At 35.7% G+C, this 24,283-nt stretch overlaps 1 long non-coding RNA gene across 1 annotated transcript; it reads left to right on the top strand.

The window, feature by feature from the left end:
• The first annotated feature begins 2,893 nt into the window (after positions 1-2,893).
• Positions 2,894-5,393, top strand: LOC144974764 (uncharacterized). The gene is made up of 2 exons (XR_013645814.1): positions 2,894-3,248; positions 3,845-5,393. It is a non-coding gene; the product is annotated as an uncharacterized LOC144974764 (long non-coding RNA).
• The last annotated feature ends 18,890 nt before the right edge of the window (positions 5,394-24,283 follow it).

Genomic DNA, 24,283 nt, shown 5'->3' with positions numbered 1-24,283 from the left:
TCTCTGTTTTGTGTATATATGTGAATTACAAGTATTTGAAGACGGCATTTATTTAGCTAATGTTTCGATTACTTAAAATCTGTCTTTTTAGCTTACTCATGTCACATACCACCATTCTGACGTACTCTTGAAAAAACACATAAGAAAGACTTGGCAACGCCCCAGGTTTGAGAGTTTTTGCCAAGATGAGAATCATTTAAATCAATCGATATTTCAAGAACGACTTTTCTGGCCAAATTTTTAAATATGTGTTTTTCCAGAGTACGAGAGCATAGAGCTTATTGGATATAAAATTACTGAAATAAGATGCATTATATCCGATTGATCAACCCATTTTCTTACATTTCTAATATAATGACATAATGCAATGGGATAAGGATTTGTGTTATATCGTTGTTATTTGTGTTTTGTGCCATTGAAATATTAATATAATGTATCGTTATAAACGATGTAATAGACCAATAAGATTTATATGAATTTGCCACTTTAGAACGCTTTACACGAACTCATTGTCAATGTTATTATCTATAGTAACCGTAATGAGGAGCACGTAAATTTTTCTTTTTGGGGGGGGGGGGGGGTGGCGGGGGGGGGGGGGGGGGGGGGAGGGTGGCGGGGGAGGGGAGGGGGGACAGCCAATCAATAATGATTTTATATTGAGTATCACATAATACAACTAACTGGATGAATATACAATTCACTAATAAAGTAAAAATCCATTTAATACCATGTGTACTCATAAAATAGGAGATTATTTTATATATCATTGATCGCTCCTTAAATGAATAAAAAATATCTTTCCATTGATTTCAATGATAAAATCGATTATTCTTTCCTGACTATAGAAGAGTAAAGTTGGTGCAATAAAATAAACAACATCACGTGACCACTTTAGAAGCACGTGGCAAAACACATGTTCCTGGCTTTGACAGCTCACCTTCCAATGTAAATTATAGAAAAAAATAACCATTAAAAAATGTCTGTTAGGTGTCAAAAGAAACACATATTCATAAATACTCGATCACGCGTCAAATAATATCTAAATATTGATTTTTTATTAAACAAATGGTAAAATTTATCAAAAATTACTGTCGGTCTATTTTTAGACCACGGTCAAGATTATTCACCAAAATCAATGCTTGTGTGAACAAAACAAGAACTCTTTGAAATCTGGTTTTCGGAATAATTTAGCCATATACAAAGAATTTAACTAAATAACAATTTTAATTGTACGTGTTTGTTTTTAACTGAATGTGTATTATCTACAATTTGAACGACAAAAACGGGAGACCTGTTTTGTGCGCAACGTTGTCCGGCTGCTAAAGTTCCTAATCACCAGCAAAGAATGGCAGTCCAACTCATGCAAAGGTAAGATTCCAATTTCAGTGTTTGAGTTTGTAATTTGTATCGATTGGTTTTGAGAGCAGGAAACGATTTAGTTCAATGTTAATCCATAATAGCGTTCGGGTATTTAACTTTGGATGTCTCACCGGCATAATTTTAGAATGCGTTGTTTATTTGTTTTCATTTCACTTCGCAATTTGACTGTCACTGTCAGTGTCAGTCATTACAGTACAGCTTCACTCGCCGATTCTCACTTACAGAGTTTACGTTTCCTTCACTTATGTCTGCTTCATGCTCATTCAGTGAGTGATTCGAATACTGTGTGAGAGAAAACACTTTTCGTAATTTATGACATTTTATGGGTAACGTTTACAGTCTAGAACGTGTGTCAGTCATAACTTGACCGAAAAAGAAAACAGAAAAGAACAAAAAAAAAAAAAAAAGCAGACACCCCCCTCCTCAGCAGGTGGAATCTCAACAAAAGTTGTATTTTTTTAATCCTCATCTTTCGTGGTGCGAAGCTTTCATCGCTTGTCATATTTTATTGACTCTCGCTCTTTCCTAACCTGATAATAGATTTCGAAACAATCTTTAGGTCTTCATTCTCTCATTATCTGTTCATGACTGGAACTGGAAAAGGAACAAGACAAAGGCAAAGGGTCTCTGCCACCGATTTTCAATATCTTGTGTTGTTTGAAGGATTTAAGTTGGTAGCCGTTTTTGCCACATAAGACTTTTTGTTATTGTTTTTGCTGAGAGTCGATGGGAGAAGGAATGGCAGAGAGGGAGGAAGGGGTGGTGAAAAAATGAGAATGTCTGGGAAAAGAAAATGTCCCACTCAACCCCTTATCGCATCTTTGATATTTGGCAGGTGTCAAACTACATGTATGACGTTTTGGATCTTCCAAGCCTATTCGCCTTATTTGTTATTGTAAAATGCAGGGAGTGCGGTCTGATATTTTCGTCATCGCTATGATTATTCCCAGACAGGGTCTGCCAATAACGAAAATTGGTTATTCCCAGACAGATAGAGGGAAAAAAAAACCCCAATATTTTTGTATTAAAAAGAAAACAAACAATTTTAAGAAATTCATGCTCAGAAACTGAACAAGGCCAAACAAAAAAGGAGAAAAGAATAGACTCGCTCAAAAAAAAGAGAAAAAAAAGGGGGGGGGGGGGGGGGGGGGAGGAAAGCGATTGAATTCGAATCTGTGCAGCTAAAATGAGCAACGAGTTTCCCTTGGCTCAAGAGAAGTGAAAATGAAAAAAAAAACTGTGCTTAAGTTTTTGTATGAGTGTTTGGGGGGGGGGGGGGGGGTCGTTGGGGGTTTTGTTACAGTTTTATACACATCCCTGTTTGTTCAATCAATTTTGTGGGTAATGATCAAGAGGGGCCTGGTCCTACAACTCTTTACGGATTTACCTTGGATTGAAATGAAAACTAAACCTCTCTGATTACTTTAGATTACCTAATTTTATTTCTACGTTTTTTTATGAAGAAGAAGCTTTTTAGGATTTTGTAATTCATAGGAATCACCATGGTATGTGAAATGATGTCTTATCTAAATTTTGCCTCAGGAATAATAAGCGAACAATTTTGAAAAGCTCTCTCTGTTGATCGAATTATCAAAAATTTTATTTGTGATCAGATATTTTATTTGACTTTAAAGTGAAATCTAGAGGCATTAAAATATATTCAATGTTTATTAGACTTTTCTTATGTGATCAGAAAGTTAAATACAGGAAATATTGATCAAATGAGTTCACCGGAAGGTAAATAAAAGCCCATTTTTTAAAAAGCTAATCGACATTGGTTATGTAATCTTGCCTTCATGATCATAAACCTCTGATAAAATTAGACCTGACCCAACGGTTTTAACAACCTTGTGGTATCTGAGTTCCAGGTCCATTATGTTTTCTAATGTTTTTATTGAATATAAGCAAACCATTAAGAAATAGGTCATGTCTATATATTCAACATTGAATGATATTTCTTCTTACATTGAAATAAGTGGTTCTTTAGAGTAATAAGGTTCATGGAACTGGAGTTTTTCCTGTTTCTGTAACATGAAGCAACAGACCTTAAATAGTGCTTGATAACTTTCTTAAAAAATAAATGGTATTTCATTTTACTTTGAAATAATTGGTCCTTTAGAGTCATAAGGCTCATGGAACTGGAGTTTTTCCTGTAACATGAAGCGACAGACTGTAACAAGTGCTTGCTGAAATCTGAATAAGTTGCACATTTACATTTTACTTGTAGAGTTAGATCCAGTTATTCATTCAAACATTGGTATCTTAATTTCGAATTGTCATTTAATTAATACATATAAAGTTAAATAAATCCAATGATAATAATTGATAAAATAAGGTAATTATAACTTTTATTCATTGTTTGGTCCATATGAATTTTACTTTATGATTTTGTGTGAGATGATATTGCTTTTTATGGGACCATGGGAAAATGGTTTAGAATGCCATGCTTATCTTTTTTTTTCAGATCTAAATAACATTACAACAAGAATGAGTCTCTGCATTCCTTTAATTGTTCTGGAAGCATTGGCCTGCCTATACCATGGGAATTAATCAATTTATATTCAGGAAGAAGTATCATAATTATTATTATTATCATCATCATCATCATCATTGAGTCTTATCCTTCAAGATTATCAAAATGGCTTTCATGTTACTGTATCTTATAGAATTCCTCATATATCATTATGGACCCTTCTTTGTTTTTTTTTATTGGAATTAATGTTTTTCTTCTACTTCTATATTCTTCATAAAACCTCTCAGCTTTATTGACCTAATCTAGAGACTAGAGAGCGGTGATTAAGAGAACAGGACCATATTTTGCTTTCGAGCGTTTCTTAATTTTAAAAGCAGCTTACTGTAGTTTGTAAAGATTTTTAAAAACTTTTTTCTAATGACAGTGTCTAATACACGTTAAAACCAATGCATATCTATCCCTATGTAATTTTTGGCAGTGATCTCTCCATTTTAATGGTATTGGCTCCTGTTTATTTATAAAAATGCCCTGTGAGCTTGTTATACACTTGAAAGAAACATTTACATAGTGAAGTCAAGAAGAATATAGCAAAAGAAACCTGCTTCCTTGGTTATGAATAAGAAATTTAAAAAGAAATAGGCAATGACCTCTTTATCTTGTCTACCATTTAACTTTATAATAATTTTTTAAAGTTTATTGTATCCTTTTCTATATTTATAATTTAATTTATCAGCAAGATAAGAGTACTGATGAAACCATCTATGTAGCTGATTTGTAATGGTAGTAGAATTTGATAGATGGGACCATGTGATGTTGCAGAACATATTTTTAAAAATTGTATTGCATTGTTTCATTTATCAGCAACATCATATTAAATAATGCAGTGGCTTAATCACAAACTTTCTGCACTTCATATGCAAGACAGTGATGCTTTTGTGCTACATTTCTCGAAATATTCACAAAGTTTCTGTATTTTGTAAATAAGACCATGGCGCTTTTGTCTTAACTGGTTAGTCGCAAATTCTGCCGTTGTATTCCATTTCTCGAATAAAATTATTTTCTATTTATTCTATTTATTTGCAAAGTTTCTGCACTTTATAAACAAGAACATGATGCTTATGACTGGACAGGTTAATCGCAAATTCTTCCTTTGTGTTCCATTTCTCGAATCAAATTATATTAAATTCTATTAAATAATCATTTTAATGGCAAACTTTCTGCACTTGATAATTATATGCAAGACCATAATACTAAAGTCTACACAGGTTAATCGCATGTTCTGCCTAAGAAGTGCATTTCTTGAATCAGAACCTTTTTTAACCAAAGCTTTTGCTGAGGCTCTTACATCACAGATTTTTAAAATGGAACTACACAGTTTCAGTAATAATTATCAATTTTTTTCTTTTTTTTTTCTTTCTCTTTCACAGGATGAGAATACAAGCATACCTTTAATGGAGAAACATCATATCTATATTTTTTTAATGATTTCAGTGTGAATAACATGAATATGAATGAAATGACAATAAATATGATATAAATTTATAATCTGTTTTTAATTTATTTGGATTTCACAAGTTGTGTTATGGCACTCAGATACAGCATAACGGGTGAGACTGAGAACCAATCCTCACAATAGCACTAGAGGTCTTGTATATGCAAGATGTGATTTCCATTGATACAGTTTAAAGACTGTCCTGTTTTTATTCATTCTGGTGAACGCTGTAGGGTTGTTTTTTTGTTTCTTGTTTTAAAAAAGATTTTTTTCTTTCAATCTAAGTCTAAGACTTGATTGAATTCTGACTCAATGCAAATCAACTTTGTTCCAACTCCTCAACTTCAAATTACAATGAACTTGTGCGCCCTTCCTTCTCTGTTAACCTACAGGTTATTGGATATGTAACTTTAATACATATATGTACGTCTACCACAATGTTAAACTAGAAATTTATCTAAATATCTTGCAATCGTCTTTTGTAATAACTTTTCATTCTGGGTTACACATAAAAGTTAGCACTGCCGGGTTACAAAAGTACTTTGATGTTAAAAAGATCAGCATCCTGTCATCTTACTTATATATTGGCAGGTGTAAGACTTATTCATTTTGCAAGTCATCATCGTCACAGTTTCGCACCAACACCGAACCCACTCCACAGCATCTGGGGAGCAGACTCTTGGGTCATGGTCAGTGCAGCTGAGCGCATCCTGGCATTCTCTAAGGATGTCTGCTCTGGGCACCCACATGTACACAAGCTACTCTCAACCAGCCCCACTTTTTCATGCTTCCAGTTGTTCTCACAAGTTTTGCCTGTGCTCTGTTCAGTGTTACCATTTCATTCCTGGGGAGCTCAGTTCCGTAGGACAGTTCTTCTCTCAGATCTCCAACAGCTTCATTTGCATGATTGTTCCACTCTCTCAACGTGGAACGCCTGTATACAGCTGCATGGTCAGGGTTGATGCTTTCTTTCATCGTGAAGCTCTTTCTCGACTTCAGTCTACTTGTCATTGGGCTGTGCCTTGGGTGCCTTGGGTCCATTTTCTATTCAATTTCTGGGCTTTGGAATCAGTGGCTCTTTGAATGTATGGAGGTGCAATGCCAATGCCAGCCAGCCGATGGAGGACTGGAACTGCAGTCGGTTTCAAGTTACTCTAATGATCCGGCAGGTGTTATTTTGACATGGCAGGATCTTACTCAGACTGGTGAGACCTATTCGGCTGATGAATAGCAGAGGGCTACTATGGTTGTCCTGACTGTTTTCGGATCTGCTCCCCATGGCGTGTAAGTTTTTGCCTCTTTTCTTAGGAAGTTGTTTCTTGTGGCCACCTTTGCTTTTGTTTTCTTTGTGTTCTGAGAAAAGGACATTGTGCGGTCTACGGTAACACCGAAGTACATGGGAAATGTGTTTTTATCCAATATGTTCCCATTCCAGATGTTCAGTTTCCTGTTTTCTTTAGGCTTGGCGGTTCTTTAAATGGAAAGCACACACTTGAGTTTTTCCTGGGTTGGCAAGTGAGTTCTTTAAATGTGGCCTCAGAGAGTGGCTCCAGGACATCCGTTAGTCTCTCCTCAATGGTCTTGAAATCAGAGGCCTGGGACACAAGACAACAGATCATATAGAAACCCCCTGATGTTCTCAAAATGAGGTTGGTCGTTGGTATAAACGTTGAAAAGGATATGTGCAAGTACCGATCCTTGAGGGAGTCCGTTCTTTTGTGATCTGCTTTTCTTCCCATCCATTTCCACAAAAAAAGTGACGGTTTGACATAAGGAATTTTATTATTGCAACTATTTGGTCATATTTTAGATTGGGTAATTGTAGAAAATTCAGAGTTCCAAAAAACCAACGCCACCGTCGATTATCTCCCCTTTTCGGACCACTCCCTCATTTCTTTCAATCTTGACGTTTCAAAACCATGCCAAGAAACCACCACCACATCAACCAGAAACATTAAAGGCATTAATTTGGACAATTTCAGAGGCGATTTAGAAACAAAACTTACTAAAAATTCAATTATTTCTCCAGACCAGTGGAATAGTTGTCTCATTGAAACGCTTGACAAACATGCGCCATTCCAAACAAGGACCGTCACCAACCGCAAGTATGCTCCGTGGTATACGTCGGACGTTAAAGAAGCTAAAACGAAGTGTCGGAGAGCAGAAAGACTGCTGAAAACATCAGGCCTTACGATTCATCGTGAAATATTCAAGAACGCATTTTGTGCCTGGAAGACAACAATAAAAAAGGCAAAGACCACGTATTTTCTTTCAAAATTTGAAACTTCTAAATCTTGTAAACAATTATTTAACATCTGCAATGATCTACTTGGACGTTAAAGTTGCACTTCATTACCATCTACAACCAATCAAAGAGACTTGCCAGACACATTTGTCAACTTTTTTAAAGACAAAATCCATAACATTCGTTCAGAACTAGATCGGCATGAACCATTTATAGATACAAATACATTCTGTGGTACCCCTTTAGACAAGTTCCAACCAGTTTCACCTAGTTTCATAAACGAGTTGATAAAAAAAGCCCCCATTAAATCCTGCGACCTTGATCCCCTACCAGCACAGCTTTTGGCCAGCTCCATCGATACATTATTACCATCCATTACATCAATCATAAATACATCCATACTGACTGGCGAAGTTCCATCGTGCTTTAAAAGTGCCCTCGTCAAACCACTTCTGAAGAAACCATCACTGGACCACAATATATTAAACAATTATCGTCCTGTATCAAATTTACCTTTTTTGTCAAAACTTTTGGAGAAGGTAGTTCTTACACAATTAACATCTCATCTTAAGAACAACAGTTTGGAACAACCCTTTCAGTCAGCCTACAAACATCAACACAGTACTGAAACGGCGCTTCTTAAAATCTTTAATGACTTGTTATGTAATGCTGATGCTAACAATATCAATGTATTATGCCTTTTAGATCTTTCAGCTGCCTTTGACACCATTGACCATGACATTTTGTTAAGAAGACTAGAAAATACGTTCGGCATAAAAGGAATTGCCCTTAAATGGTTTACATCATATTTACAGGATCGATGGCAGACTATTGTGGTGAATGGTGTTCAGTCAGAACAAGTTTTACTAAATTTTGGAGTGCCACAAGGCTCTGTTCTTGGCCCTGTCCTTTTTACTGTATATATGCAGCCCCTTTCTAGTGTGATATCCAGATTCAATCTGAGTTATCATTTTTATGCAGATGATACGCAAATATATGATTCAGCACCCCTTAGTAATTTACAGTTCTTAATACAACGAATTACGAGCTGTTTTAATGAGATTAAATCTTGGATGTACCACAATAAGTTAAAATTAAATGATAGTAAAACTGAGATTTTAATGTGTGGAAGACCGAGTATCCTTAAACAGGCAAATAAATCACTAATTACTCTCGGAAATAGCACAATAGAATTTTCAAATAAAGCAAAAAACCTTGGCGTCATCATTGATAAAGATCTTTCCATGACAAGCCACGTGAATAACACCATACAATCTATGTACATAGAAATGAAAAAAAAAAAAAAAAAAAAAGCAAAATTCGTAATTTAATACCGAAGCATATAACAGAACTTTTAATTAATTCCTTGGTTTTATCTAAATTGGACTATTGTAACTCCCTTTGGGCGAATTTAACTAAAGACAAAATTAGCAAACTTCAGGTTGCTCAAAATAACGCAGCCAGGCTCATTGTACGCAATAACAAAAAATACCCGTCAGCAACTCTTCTTCTCCGTGAGTTACATTGGCTTCCTGTTGAAAAAAGAGTTGCCTATAAGATTTGTACTGTTGTCTACAAATCCCTGAGCACGAACAGTCCCTCCTATATTAAAGACCTTCTAAACATATATGTCCCCAATAGAAACTTGAGGTCAAGCAATGACCAATCAATCCTTGTCAAACCTAAGCCATTGCGTAAAATAGGTGAACAGTCTTTTCAATTTTCGGCCCCCATTTTTGGAACTCTCTCCCGTCACACGTGAGATGCTCGGATTCGTTGACAACGTTCAAATCTCGCTTAAAGTTTTATCTTTTTACGTCATAATGTTGCAATATTATTTTCATATTTTGTTGTTGTTAAATTGAATTCGTATCACGTTTCCTTCACACTTGTCTCACTGTAATATGTTTTGTTTTATATCACTGTAAAGCGCTTAGAGCCTGTGACAACGGGGTAAAGCGCTATATAAATGCCATTTATTTATTATTATTATTATTATTATTATTATTGTGTTACGAGTTACCCTTGCAACCTTTAGGAGCAGTTTCCTATGATTTACTGTGTCATAGGCAGCTGCCAGGTCCACGAACACAGTTCATATAATTTGTTTGTTCTCGTAGAGATGACTGATCCTACCTCAATGGCGATAGGTCTGTATACTGATTTTGGAATGGGGTTGCCGACAGTTTTTGACATATCTGGAAGACACAAATGCAAGGTCTGGGTTGTAGCCTGTTCTCCAGCAAGCGCTTGGAAGGGATGCTTCATGCGTCATAGAAGAGTGTCAGATTATATTGGTCAGCCCATTCCTCAACAGTATCTCCATCTTTGTTGTTCTCATTGTATCCCCATTTGGTGCTGTGGCAGTTAAAGTCACTTATCACAATCATTGGTTTCTCACTAATGGTGGATGTAACTGGCCACTTGAATGGCGTTGGTGGAGGTTTGTTGACAGTAATATCACATTGAAGTGTCTGCTTTCAATTCTGAGAATTTCCACCTCACTTACTGTCATGTCCTGGTTGTATGTCACTATTGTTTTGTCTTTGACTTTGACGTAGTTAACGCTACCGTGAATGTTGCTTTCATGTTGTTTGACTAAATGCATGCCAGGGATGTTTAGTGCCACGGTCTTGTGCGTCTCTTGTAGTTGTAGACAGTACAGAGTTGCGTCGCTGGATTACTACAACACACACAACACCAACATTTTGCAAGTATCTTTAACACTTTTTTAAATCATTAATAAACGGTGATACTGACAACAATAATAATTGTTATTGTTATTATTATTATATTGTTATTATTATTATTATTCTTATTATTAGTAATAGTAAGTAGTAGTAGTAGTAGTAGTAGTAGTAGTAGTAGTAGTAGTAGTAGTAGAGGTCTTGTAGTAGAAATAGTAATAGTATCCGTTGGACCAAGTACATAAATATGAATATTTATACAGCGCATTTCTACAGATAGCCGTGAGCAATGCGCTTCAAAATGTTTCATATTTATCCCCCACTTCAACAAGCCGTGTGGAACCATATTTCTTTGTCATACAGCCTGTTAGGCGACCCTTGTGTACTTAAACTGTCACTACACTAACCGCCATTTCTGTAGCCAGATACTCATTCAATCGAGTGGGGTAATGTGTGTATAATTTTTCACGATTAGTCACCAATCCTATTACTGATCACACTTAGCATTGGCATTGCTCGACTTTTGTGACAAGACGAAAACCGTACCGCTAAGCCATACGGTCCATTAGTTCTAGATAGTATAAAAGTCTATAGTTTTGTGGTATCAGTGGTTATAATACAGTAGTGGTAGTGCAGTTTATAGTTATAGTGTAGAAGTAGTAGTTGTCTTCTGTCAAAAGGGTCATCTGAGCGAAGAGATAGGAGATAGATTCGAATTTACTCTCTTCATTACATTGACCGTATGCTTTGACTTTGATCATTTGATACGCTGTAAAAAAAAAAGTATGGTCCGCCTTAACCAAAGACAAGCAACCATCTTCGTTTCCCTGGACATAGATATGGTTTTGTTTACGGGAGGAGGGGGAACCATGATTATGGTTTTCCTATAAAATAAAAGAAGGGGTATTTTGGCGATAAAAAATATGATCGTGGCCTCCCTAGCTATCTCAGACTCGGAGTAAACAGCTTGAATTTATTCGCGCCAACTTCAGTTTGCTGCCTTAGCAACATGTAAACAAAAAGTTGGTTGGATGCGCATGACATTACTAAAGGTCAATTGCAGCATAGTTCGGGTCATTTATAAAAAAATCTGGGTCACGTTTGATGTCAAATATCCGGTCACGTGATGTTGTTTATTTTATTGCACCAACTTTACTCTTCTATAGAGCAGTAAAGTTAGGTGCCCAAACGTAAACAAAGGTCGAGAAGCACGTGGCAAACCACATGTTCCTGTCTTGACAGCTCACGTTCCAATGTAAATATAGAAAAAAATAACCTTTAAAATTTGGCTGTTAGGTGGCAAAAGAAACACATATTCATAAATACTCGATCATGCATCAAATAATGTCTAGATATGGATATTTTATGGAACAAAAGGTAAAATTTTCTAAAATTTATCAAAGTTACAGTCTATCTATTTTTAGACCAGAGCAAATTATTGCGCTGGTGTGAACAAAACGAGAATTATTCGGAGCCTGATTTTCATAATAATTTAGCCTTATATTATTATTTCTGCAACTGTTAGATTTTATGTAAACATATTTTCAATACTGAAAGTGTATTGCCTACAACTCAAACTACAAAATTGGGAGACCTATATTGTGCGTAAATTATTCCGGTCCCTAACGGAAATCACTAGCAACTTGTTATTGTTTACGTTTGGGGCACCTAACTTTACTCTTCTATATCAACGAGTACAAGTATTGCCAATTTGGGCAACAATTTTAAGTTCAATATCATCTTTCAATTCTCTTGAATTCAATTGTGTACACATATGCAGGTCTGAAACCCAAACCCACTAATGGGCGGAGTTTAACATTGTTGTAATGGACAATATTTTGCGTCATTTTTTTTTAGATTTTTGCATTACAACAATGAGTTCATAAGGAATTGGGTTATCAGACCTGCAAATAAGTTAAACCACCAATTTGATTATCGTTGCTGCTTTTTTGTTATTTTAAATGGGAATGAAGATAATAGGAGAACAATTTACCAAACGAATTTGAAGACAAAGGGAAAAACTCACGTGTGTTAAATTATAGTCTGGGCCAATTTTATTTCTATTTTAATGGCCATATTATAAAATACAACCATAAATCTGTCGTACTATGGAAAAACCCAAATTTGAAATTTTGGCCAGAGAGCTTTATCAACAAAAAATGATGGATGAAACACTACAGACGAATGAGATTATGTGGTAGTGGCATTGTTAAGTTGAATATACAACAACATTAATCTCCATATTTCATGCGGAGACGTCCAAATTATCTGTTTTCGTATAATAAATCGAAGCTTACATTCAATTTCACATCGCTATTTACTTCTTCGAGCTTCGAGCAGCAACAGTTACAGTACAGAATGTGGTGAAATCTGGAATTGACAGGAAAATCTTGACGAAGCATTGTCTTTGAGCTGATTTATTTTTGGTGTTTTGAATCATAAGACCTTAAATTGAATGAATTCATTTCAGTTTAAATACAAAATAATAAATAAATAAATAAAATAATTCACGTCTTGAATTGAAACCCCGTCTTGTTTAATCTTTTTCTTCTTCATTCAGCTAATCTCGCATTTTGCAGGGTTTCCATAATGAATGCCACATCTCCATGCATCTCGGTTCAGCGCATCATCTTCCTCCAGGCCCAGTTCTTTCATATCATCCTTTACTTTATTCCACCATCTAGTCTTTGGGCGTCCCTTTTTTCTCTTTCCAATACCTTCCCTCCCAATTGTTTCACAAGATATCACGTCCTTGTCTTAAAAAGGGAAGTTACTCCTAACGATTAGTCACCTAACTAGCCAAGCTAGAGAGAGAGAGAGAGAGAGAGAGAGAGAGAGAGAGAGGGAGAGAGAGAGATTGTATGAGAGTCTGTATGTGTAATGTAATACGACTTATGTTTACATACACCGTCTGTCGATTTTTGTTTCAGGAAACAGTATCAATGCAGCCATTATAAAATGCTGTGCACAAAGAGAGAAGGGGAAGGAAAAGGACAGGAAACAACTGTAACACGTCTGCAAGTTTCGATTTGTGACGCCTTTACTGCTACATCCGGTTAGAGAACCTGGCATGTAAGAGACGGCTAACATTTTGTTGTTTATTAAAATCGGAAACAGTTATCGTCTTTAGAAATTAACCAAAAAAATCTGGTTAAATAACGTAAACCTTTATCTTACTTGTCGAATCTTTTTCTGACGTGAAGAGCGGAAAAATGGTCATTATAAGTTTTAAGAAATTGTTTGTATTCAAAATAATTTGAGAAGTCACCACCTGAAATCCATCCAGTGCAAGTACTACCATCGCACTGTCATACGCGCCTAACGGAAGATTGACACACACTCAACTTGCGAAAAATTTGATGTCATCTGTTGTTTTCGATAGAATTTGACACACAAAAAGTGATCGACTTTTCGATAAAACCGTACACGGTGTCTTATCAAATTCATCAAAATTTCTTTCTGTAAGTTGTAAATACCTTGAACAATTTAACGACGAATGTTCCAGCGAGTCATAGTGGAACAGTCTAAAGAATGGAACTCTCCTCTTATTGTCAACTTTCTGGATTACGAGAAGGCTTTCGACAGCATTTTCAGAGCAACATTGTGGAAAATTCTGGCACATTATGGACTCCCTAAAATGATAGTAAACCTCATTAAGGAAATGTATGAAGGATCAAGTTGCAGGGTTGTACATGAAGATCAGCTTACTGACAACTTTAAAATTAAGACTGGTGTCAAGCAGGGAAGCTTGCTATCACCATTCCTGTTCATCTTTGCCAGTGATTGGCTAATGAAGGAAACCTCCAAAGGGCGAAGAAATGGGATACAGTGGACCCCCTGGATACAGTTGGATGATCTGGACTTTGCAGATGATCTGGCTCTTCTGTCCCACACCCAAGACCAAATGCAAGCAAAAATCACAATTATAAACAGCCTCTCGTAATCAATTGGTCTAAAAATTCAACCTGCAAAGTCAAAGGTCTTGAGGATAGGTGCAATAAAGTTTCATTGCAGTTTCACAGTTTTGAACTGACAAATATTTAAATCATTTTTTTTATCCAGCCCAAATGAAATGGATGTTTACATTAAAACTTGTATGAGGCAACCTCCCATGAAACTTCCCACCTTTGACTATAGTCTGCCTTTAACGAGTCAAATGATTCTGAGAACATCTTGAAACAATGTAGCCCTATAGAACCATGAGGCCTATGGTGCCAAAGGGAGCAGATCAAAGTAAAAGATCAGGAACTTGAATATATAGACACTTTCTGCTATCTTGGGAGTATAATCTACAAAGATGGAGACACGGAAGCAGAGGTGAAAGCACGGATTGGAAAGGCACAGGCTGCATTCACATCTTTGAACAGAGTTTGGAGAACTAAAGATATATTCCTTCGACTAAAGCTAAGACTTTTCAACTCAAATGTGAAGTCTATCCTGTTGTATGGATGTGAAACTTGGAATGCATCACAGACATGTATAAGGAGGGTACATATTTTCGTAAACAGTTGCATGCGTAAGCTACTCAGAATAGAATGGGTGGATAGAATTAAAAATGAAAGAGTATGGAAAAGGACACAGCAGAAACCAGTGGGAGAGGAAATAGGAAGAAGACGATGGAGGTGAATTGGACACACCCTTTGAAAGAATGACTCCACTTTAAGAAAGAAAGTATTGGACTGGAAACCCTCAGGGCAGAAGATCAAGGAGAAGGCCACGAGGAACATGGAGAAGAATTAAAGAAGCTGATAAACAGAGAAGTGATGAGACATGGAATGAGATTTATTTTTAAGTTGGCTCAGGATAGAGAAGGATGAAAACTGTCTGTGGCCTATACCCTGACCCAGGGTGAAAAGAGCAATGATGATGATGATGATGTTCCAGTGGCCTTATTTTTACAGACAATCCAATGAGTTAAATATAGATTAAATGATCCTAGTTGAAGTACAAAGGTTGCTTTTGATTTTTATATCTTGTCTTGCAAAAAAAAAAAGGATAATAATAATAATAATAATAATAATAATAATAATAATAATAATAATAATAATAATAATAATAATAATAATAATAATAATAATAATAATAATAATAATAATAATAAAATAATAATAATAATAATAATAATAATAATAATAATAATTAGTCCTTATAACATTAAAATTTCATTATTCGAATTTGAGTTGTTCTAACAAAACGCGTTTTCAAAATTCAAAACGAAATTTAGCCTGAATAATTTAAGTTACCGGTAAATAAAATATTATTATTATTGTTATTATTGTTATTATCATTATGATTATTATTGTTATTATTATTATTACTATTATTATTATTATTATTATTATTATTATTATTATTATTATTATTATTATTATTATTATTATTATTATTATTATTATTATTATTATTATTATTATTATTATCTTAATCATTATTATTATTATTATTATTATTATTATTATTATTATTATTATTATTATTATTATTATTATTATTATTATTATTATTATTATTATTATTATTATTATTATTATTATATTATTATATTATTATTATTATTATTATTATTATTATTATTATTATTATTATTGTCATCTACTACTACTACTACTACTACTACTACTACTACTACTACTACTACTACTACTACTACTACTACTACTACTACTACTACTACTACTACTGTTATCATTACTATTATATGGGCTATGGGAGGTAGACATTAATGGGGACTGAACCCAGAATTGTGTCAGGTAGACACCAGGAACAATGGATGGGGATGGACACCAATGGGGAATGATCAAAGGACTATTGGATGAGATACAAATGGCATGAGGCTATGAGTTGTGGACAAGAGTAAGGAGTAAACCCAAGGCTCCGCCAAATCTAAGTGGGGTGTCAAAAGTGGGGATTAAACCCGGAACGAGGGGAGGTGGACATAAGTGGGGAGTAAACCTTTGACTATGGAATATGCACACCAGTGGGGAGCAAGCCCGTGTCCCAGAGAGGTTGACACCAGTGTGCGGCTATTTGGTCTTGTGGTATGACACTCGCTTTTGGATCGGAATGTCCTGGGTTCGAGCTTCGCTCCACGCATGGGAAAAAACATTAAGTGGAGGGTGAACCCGAGACTATCTCTAGAGGACAACAGTGAGGTGTAAACGTGGAACAATATATCTACTTCCTGTAATCTTGGCCATTCAGCTTCCATTGTCCTGGGTTCGTTCCCCACTGGGGCCCATCTCAGGTTGTCTGCGAATTACTCTTCACTAGTGTCCACATCTCATTTTCCCGGGTTTAAACTCGATTGGTCTATCTTTTATTACCCTGTTAGCTCTCCGCTAGTGTTCACCAATTAGTGGTTGTTCCCTGTTCACTCCCCTCTGGTGCCCACCTCCCATTGTTTCTGGATCGCTCCCCATTGGTGCCATAATATAGGAATGATGGTATTTTCGTCATTCCAAATGTCATCGTTTTTTATAAAACACAATTGCTGCTGCTTGAAGTCAGAAGAAATATATGATGAGAGTCAAACGGAAAGGAAACTTTCATTCAAGTAACAAATACAGATAATGTGGACGTTTTGGGTTTCTTCTTGGTTAACAAAACATGATGAAAGAAGCACTTTGGGAATGTAATCCGTTTCTTTTCATAAAATACACAATAAAGTAATAGGTCTGTAATTTTGAGATTTGTTTTTATTATCTTTCTTTATAAAAGGTAGTTACATGGGCTACAATCTAGTCATGTAGAATTTGACGCACTGACAGACTTGGTACAGGGGATAAGCTCTTTGTTCTGAGTTAAGGAGAATAAAGACTTTTGGGAACAATGATTGTTGGTATTTTATTAAAAATAATCCGTCAATAAAGGTAAGTATATAGAAACAGCATAAAGTACAACAAAGGCCAATCATTTTAATTGTATGAATTCTCATCACGACGTCTTTTGCTCCCATGGTTCAGTGAACTTGGATTCTGTTGCATTGTACTGATTAAATATTTTGCTTCAGACCAAGTAAGCGAAGATTGTTAGTAATATCAAATTGAGAAACTATGGACATGCACCCGTGTAACGATAAAGATCTACTGAAGAAAAATAACTTGAAAAGTGTCACACACTGCAAGAAAAAAAAACATTCCAAAACATCAGTCTACCCCAGTCGAGGTTGATGTCTGTGAGATTGAACAAGTGGCTATGAGAGGGTGACACAATTCGGGGCGGGGGTGAGGGGGGGGGGGAGGCGTAAACTCGGGACTATGGAAGTGTACAGCACTGGAAAGTGAACGGTTAAAGAAAAAGAAACCCAGCGGAGAAAGAACCCGAGTTACCAGATTGGACGACAAATCACTAAGTGGGATACTTTTTCATACTGTTTGCCCCAAAAACTATAAATTTGCGATTTTCGACTTTTTGGGCTAGTTTTTTTAATGGTCTGCAAATTTTGGGCTATATCTTAGATATTATAACTAAAATATTAAGAACAATGTTAAAATAAAAAATAATAAAATCATTAGATTAAAAGCAACTGGATTGTACCTGAGACGATGCGATAAGACCAAAGAATGAACAATAATTTCCAGCTATAAAATAAAGTTATATTCATCCATGGTGAGGGGGGGGGAAGGATTGAGGAATATCGAAGTTTGCGACTTTTTTCTTATACATTTCCGACTTTGCGCAAACAATATCTGGCAACACTGGAGTGAACATGAGACTATCTGATGATGGCACTGCTGGGGACTATTGGAAGTGGACACCAGTAGGGAACGAACCGAGGACACCGAGTTGTGGATACCAGGAGTGGGTAATGAACCTGAGACAGTGGGACGTGGAAACCAATCTGGAATGTACACAAGATTAAGGATGGGATACAGGTGGCGAGTGAACCAAGGACTGTGAGATGTGTACACTACTGGGGAGTGAAACGAAGGCTGAGGAGGAACACACCCGGTGGAGAGTTACCCCGTAATACCTCAGGTGGACAAAAGCGGGGAATGAAGCTGGAACTGTGTGAGGCCGACATCAAAGGTGATTGAACCTGCGACTATGGGATGTTGATAAACGTGTAGAGTAAACCTGGGATCAGAAAATGTAAGACGGACACCAGTGAGGTGTGAACCCGGGACTCAGAGTTACGGATTTAAGTGAATATTGCGTGAACCCGGGGCTATAGGAGGTAAGCATGAAAGTGGAGTGAATCCAGAACTGTGTGAGGTGGGCACTAGTGGGGATTGAACCAGAGACTATGGGTGGGGGCACCAATGGAGAGTGAACCAGGTCTTTGGTTTCTCTCAATTTGTACTCACCTCCCAATCCCCACTGGTGTCTACCTCATTCAGTTCTGAGTTAACTACTCACCGGTGCCTACCTCCTATAATCTCTAGTTCACCCTCCACTGTTGCCCACCTCCCAAGCCTCTGGTTCAGTCCCCACGGGTGCCTACCTCACATAGTCTCTGGATCACTCCCCACTGGTGCCCAACTCGGAAAGTTTATGTTTCACTCTCCAATGTGACCCAACTCCCATAGGCTCCAGTTCACCGGTGTTGTCGTCACCTCCCACAGTCTCTGGTTCACCTCCCACTCGTGCCCACATGGCATAGTTTTGGGTTCACTCCCCAACGGTACCCACCTCGCATAGTTTCCGGTTCTATCCCCACAATTGTCCTGATCCCAGAGTCTCTGGTTCACTCCCATACTGGTGCCCACCTCCCGTATTATCTGGTTCACTCCTCACTTGTGTCCAACCTCCCTTGGCCACTGATTCACTCCCCACTGGTGCCAACCTCCCATAGTCTCTGGTTCAATCCTAAACCTGCCACGGTCATTGGTTTAATCTCAAATGATGTCCTGGTTTAGAACCAGTTACTAATTTACTATGCATCATTACGAGGGAAGTGACGTCAAGACTGTTTAAGCCTATTGATGTTGCTTCAGGGGATTGAAATGTAAGTAGGTGTCTGCCGGAAAATGTCAGTCACCAATCTTCCTCTGCCATGCAGTTCTTGATCCATACATTGGGCATTTTAATGTTATTCCTTATCCTGAAATCGTATGATACAGCTCTACACCTTTTGGGGGGGGGGGGGGGGGGGGGGGAAAATCCATCAAACATGTGTGCTATATAGGACAATATATATCTTTCTCCATTTCTTTTTTTAAAATACAGATTCTAACAACATCTACACCATTTTGTTGGAATTATTTTTTGATGATCCGATCCAGCGTCATACAATCGACAATGAAAACCTTTGCAACTCCTGTTTTGCTTCTGTTGTAGAGAGTAGAGAGTAAACCTGGGATAAAATAATGGGACACCAATGAGGACCAAACCCGAAACTTCTGCGGCGATATGGTCTTGTGGTATGACACTCGCTTTCGGATCGGAGCCTCGCTCGGCGCATAGTTGAGTCCTTGGAAAAGGCTCTTTACTCACATTATCTCACCGTACTCAGGTGTAAAAGGGGTACCTGGTCGTTAACAGTATTGTCTCTGTCCGAAAAAATGTAATATCGCCTAACAGGCGTCATGTCTCGTCCTAAATGTTACATGTTGCTGTTGGTCAGTGAGCCCTTTTAAAGCAGATTAAGTGGATATCGTGCTATATAAAAGCTCAAGTATTTTTTTTCACTTATGAATACAAGTGAAAATATTGAGTGAATCCGGGGCTATGGGAGGTAGACATCAATGGAGAGTAAAACCAGAACTGTGTGAGGTGGACACCAGTGAGGAGTGCCCCCGGAACGATGGTGAAGGACACCAATGGGGAATGATCAAAGGATTATAGGATGAGATACAAGTGGATTGAGACTGTGAGATGTGGACACTACTCAGGAGTGAACCCAAGGCTCCGACAAATCTAAGTGGGGTGTCACAAGTGGGGATTGAACCCGGAACTACGGGAAGTGGACACACGTGGGGAGTAAACATTGGACTATGGGAGATGCAAACCAGTAGGGGGGGGGGGGCGAATCTGAAACTCACTGAAGTGGATACCCTTGGAGAGTAAGTGAATCCAGGTCTATGAGAGGTGGATACAAGTGGTATATATATGTATATAATTGTTATTTAAAGGATGAAGTCTGTCGGCTTGTTCATATTTTTTCACGCGTGTAGTCGAGTCTATCGGGGTTCTTTTGCTCGTAATATTTTTTAAAAATAATTCGCCAAAATAAATGGGCCATGTCAGTCGTTTGCTATTTGATGAAGCAAGACTTTCTTCGTTTTATAAAATCCTTTTAATTGTAAACTCACAAATCCTTTTCATAGTAGTTGTTAGATTCAATGTCAGAATATAGGAATGATGATATTTTCATCATTCCAAATGTCATCGTTTTAATAAAACACAATTGTTGATTCTTAAAGTTAAGAGTTCAAATGTTTATTTTAGACCATTGGCCAATAGTCATAACATCTCTGTTAACAGATTATTCTAACAATAATAATAATAATAATAATAATAATTTTAGTTATCGTTTATAGCTTACCAAACAAGCAATAATAATAATAATATTAATAATAATAATAATAATGATAATAATAATAATAATAATATAATAATAATAATAATAATAATAATAATAATAATAATAATAATAATAATAATAATAATAATAATAATAATAATAATAATAATAATAATGATCATAGTGATAATATGATAATAATAATAATAATAATAATAATAATAATAATAATAATAATAATAATAATAATAATAATAATAATAATAATAATGATGATCATAGTGATAATATGATAATAATAATAATAATAATAATAATAATAATAATAATAAGAAGAAGAAGAAGAAGAAGAAGAAGAAGAAGAAGAAGAAGAAGAAGAAGAAGAAGAAGAAGAAGAAGAAGAAGAAGAAGATATATCAGAATACATCCATTGACTGCTTCCAACAATTCTATCATCAATACAACCAAAAACCATAACAAACACGCGCTCCAACGATAGAATAGGCGTTACCGACAATGTCTGTTAATTATAATACGATTTTTACACAGGTACGATGGTTGTTACTGTGGGTGATAACACCACAGAAGATGTTGATGATGATGATAACAAACGGAATTAAACAGAAAACAAAAAATCAAACATCGTCATCAATAACGTAATTATTGGTGCTTAAGCAGAAGTTCTGAATATCGTTGGTGCTTTTGGCGTAAATATGAAGAAGTATATTATAATGATAGTCAAACGGAATGAAAGCTTTAATTTATTTAACAAATACAGATAATGTCGAATTTTCGGGTTTCCCCTTGGTCAACAAAACACGTTGAAAGAAACACTTTGAGAATGTATTACGTATCTGTTTATAAAATACACATTTATAAAGTAGTAGGTCTGTAATTTTGAGATAATTTGTTTTTTATTATCTTTCTTTACAAATGGTAGTTATATTGGCTACTTTCCAGTCTTGTAGAATTTGACCTAATGACAGAGATTTGTGTCAGGGGATGTGTAGGCTGTTTGTGTTGATGTGGATAACAAATAATTTACGTCGGTGAATGCAAGTATATACACATTTCATAATGTACTAGAAGAGACAATTATTTTTAATTTTTCAATTCTCACGATCCTGTTGCTTCCATGCCTCCGTTAATTATGGTTTTATTGTAATAATGTACAAACAAAGCCAGTTATTATTTTTTTATTTGACATCTCAGCACAAATTCTTTTGCTTCCATTGTTCCATGGCTTCTATTGTAATAATACAATACGTTTAATGTTTGCGTAAGGGACCGTACGTGTTAACGACCCCAAAACTTAGAATTAACTCCCTTTGTTAGTCAGACTTGAAAGCAGCGTTGGTAGCTTCAAAAATAAACAGAAAACCTATCTCTTTGGGAAGTATTTACATTAGATTATGCCAGGAATTATTGCAAAGTGCGTACGTATCATCAGCTTTATTATTATTATTATTATTATTATTATTATTATTATTATTATTATTATTATTATTATTATTATTATTATTATTATTATTATTATATACTTAAATATATACTTAAATGTAAAAAAGACAGAGTGCATGGTTGTATCAAGGAGAGAAATAAATCCAACATGTAACTTAATAAGCAATGAAGAAACTATAAAACAAGTTCAGACATTTAAATATCTTGGATACATAATAACTTCAGATGGCAGATGCAACACAGAAATAAAACGAAGAATTGCAATAGCTAAAGATAGTTTTAATAAGATGAGTCTAATTTTCAAAAACCACAATATCTCAATGACAACAAAACATAGGGTTTTGAAGGCCTATGTATGGTCAGTATTATTATATGGCTGCGAAACCCGGACAATTACAGACGACATTAGAAAGAAACTGGAGGCAGCAGAAATGTGGTTTCTTAAAGGATGTTAAGAATCTCATGGACAGAGAAGAAAACTAATGAAGAAGTATTAGAGCAAGCTGAAACTAAAAGGTTATTAATTCGTACAATAAGAAAAAGGCAAATGCAATTTTTAGGACACCTAAAACGACATAAATGTATTGAACATCTTGCTCTCACAGGAAAGATAGAAGGTAAAAAAAAGAGTAAAGGTAGACAAGAAAATCATATTTGAATAGTTTGAACAGCTGGGTGACAAAGAAAGAGAAGAGTAATATTAGTTTTCTGAGGTTATCTGATCAGAGAGATGAATGGCATGCCATGATCACCGATGTCTGGCACAGACTTGGTACTTGAATAATAATAATAATAATTATATATTATTATTTATTATATTATTATTATTATTATTATTATTATTATTATTATTATTATTATTATTATTATTATTATTATTATTATTATTATTATTATTATTATTATTATTATTATTATTATTATTATTAGATGGTTCGTAATCTCAAATTAAGAAACAGGGGAGCAGGCACCGGCGTAAGATAAAGATCTGCTGGAAAAGTGTGTATGAAAGGAGCAGACAAAGCAAGTATGAAGAATCAGTCAACCCCAGTCAAGGTTGATGTCAATAGGGAATGAACCAGGGGCTATGAGAGGCTTATACGATATGGTTCGGGTGGGGGGGGGGAGAGAGAGAGAGAGAGAGAGAGATAGAGAGAGAGAGAGAGAAAGAGAGAGAGGGAGAGAGAGAGAGAGAGAGAGAGAGAGAGAGAGAGAGAGAGAGAGAGAGAGAGAGAGAGAGAGAGAGAGCTGAACTCGGGACTCTGGAAGATGGACACCAATGAATGGAAAGTGAACCTAAGATTTAGGAAGAAGTTTATTTCAAAATGATAATATTTTTCTTTGTTATTTCCCTTGCTTTACAACCGCTCAGAGTTGTAGAAGTTCCGTCTTGTAACAAATGCAATAGGGCAGATAAATCCTTACGTCACACGCTCTACTTTTCTGTTTCCAAAATCTTTGAATGTGTCCACGTGACCTGTCCTCCGGAGGACTGATAATGAATAAGTTAACATGTTGAATCAAAAGGTGACATAACTATTTCATTATCTGGATTCTTAGGCTTACAGGACGTAGAAGAGCGAGGACGGTTAATTTTTTTTTGACGAACAGCATATTATTTAGACACGAGAATAAGATGCTAACACTCTGAATCCAGAAGATCAATTATATAAGGTCCTTTGGAGGAGTGGTTTTACCCTTTCAATGAGATTAGAACCATTTTACACCATACTTATGTCCCCTGTGAAATAGGAATAGAGTTGATTGTATCATATTATAATAAGTAATAAACAAACACGAATATGACAGCTTTAAAAAAATACAAGATACTAAACAGGAATTGTTTCGGGCTCAAAACCCTTCATCAGTCAATAATTTTAATAAAACAAATAAATAAAAACATTAAATAAGTTACTGCAAAAAGTCTTCAATATCATTTTGATAGTAATGTATTTAGGTTTTCATTGTTTTGTTTGTTCTTTGTTGTTTTTTTTTTTTTTTTTTTTTGATGAAAAAAGGTTTTGGCCCCGAAAAGCTCCGTGTTTGGCATTTGTACATTTTTGTGTGAAGCTGTTATATT

The sequence above is a fragment of the Berghia stephanieae genome, chromosome 6, assembly GCF_034508935.2.
Source record: "Berghia stephanieae isolate SIO BIC M18660-M18661 chromosome 6, UCSD_Bste_1.3, whole genome shotgun sequence".
Classification (NCBI taxonomy): Eukaryota; Metazoa; Mollusca; class Gastropoda; order Nudibranchia; family Aeolidiidae; genus Berghia; species Berghia stephanieae.
The sequence above is the reverse complement of the archived record's forward strand: the minus strand, read 5'-3'. Positions and strand labels throughout refer to the sequence as shown.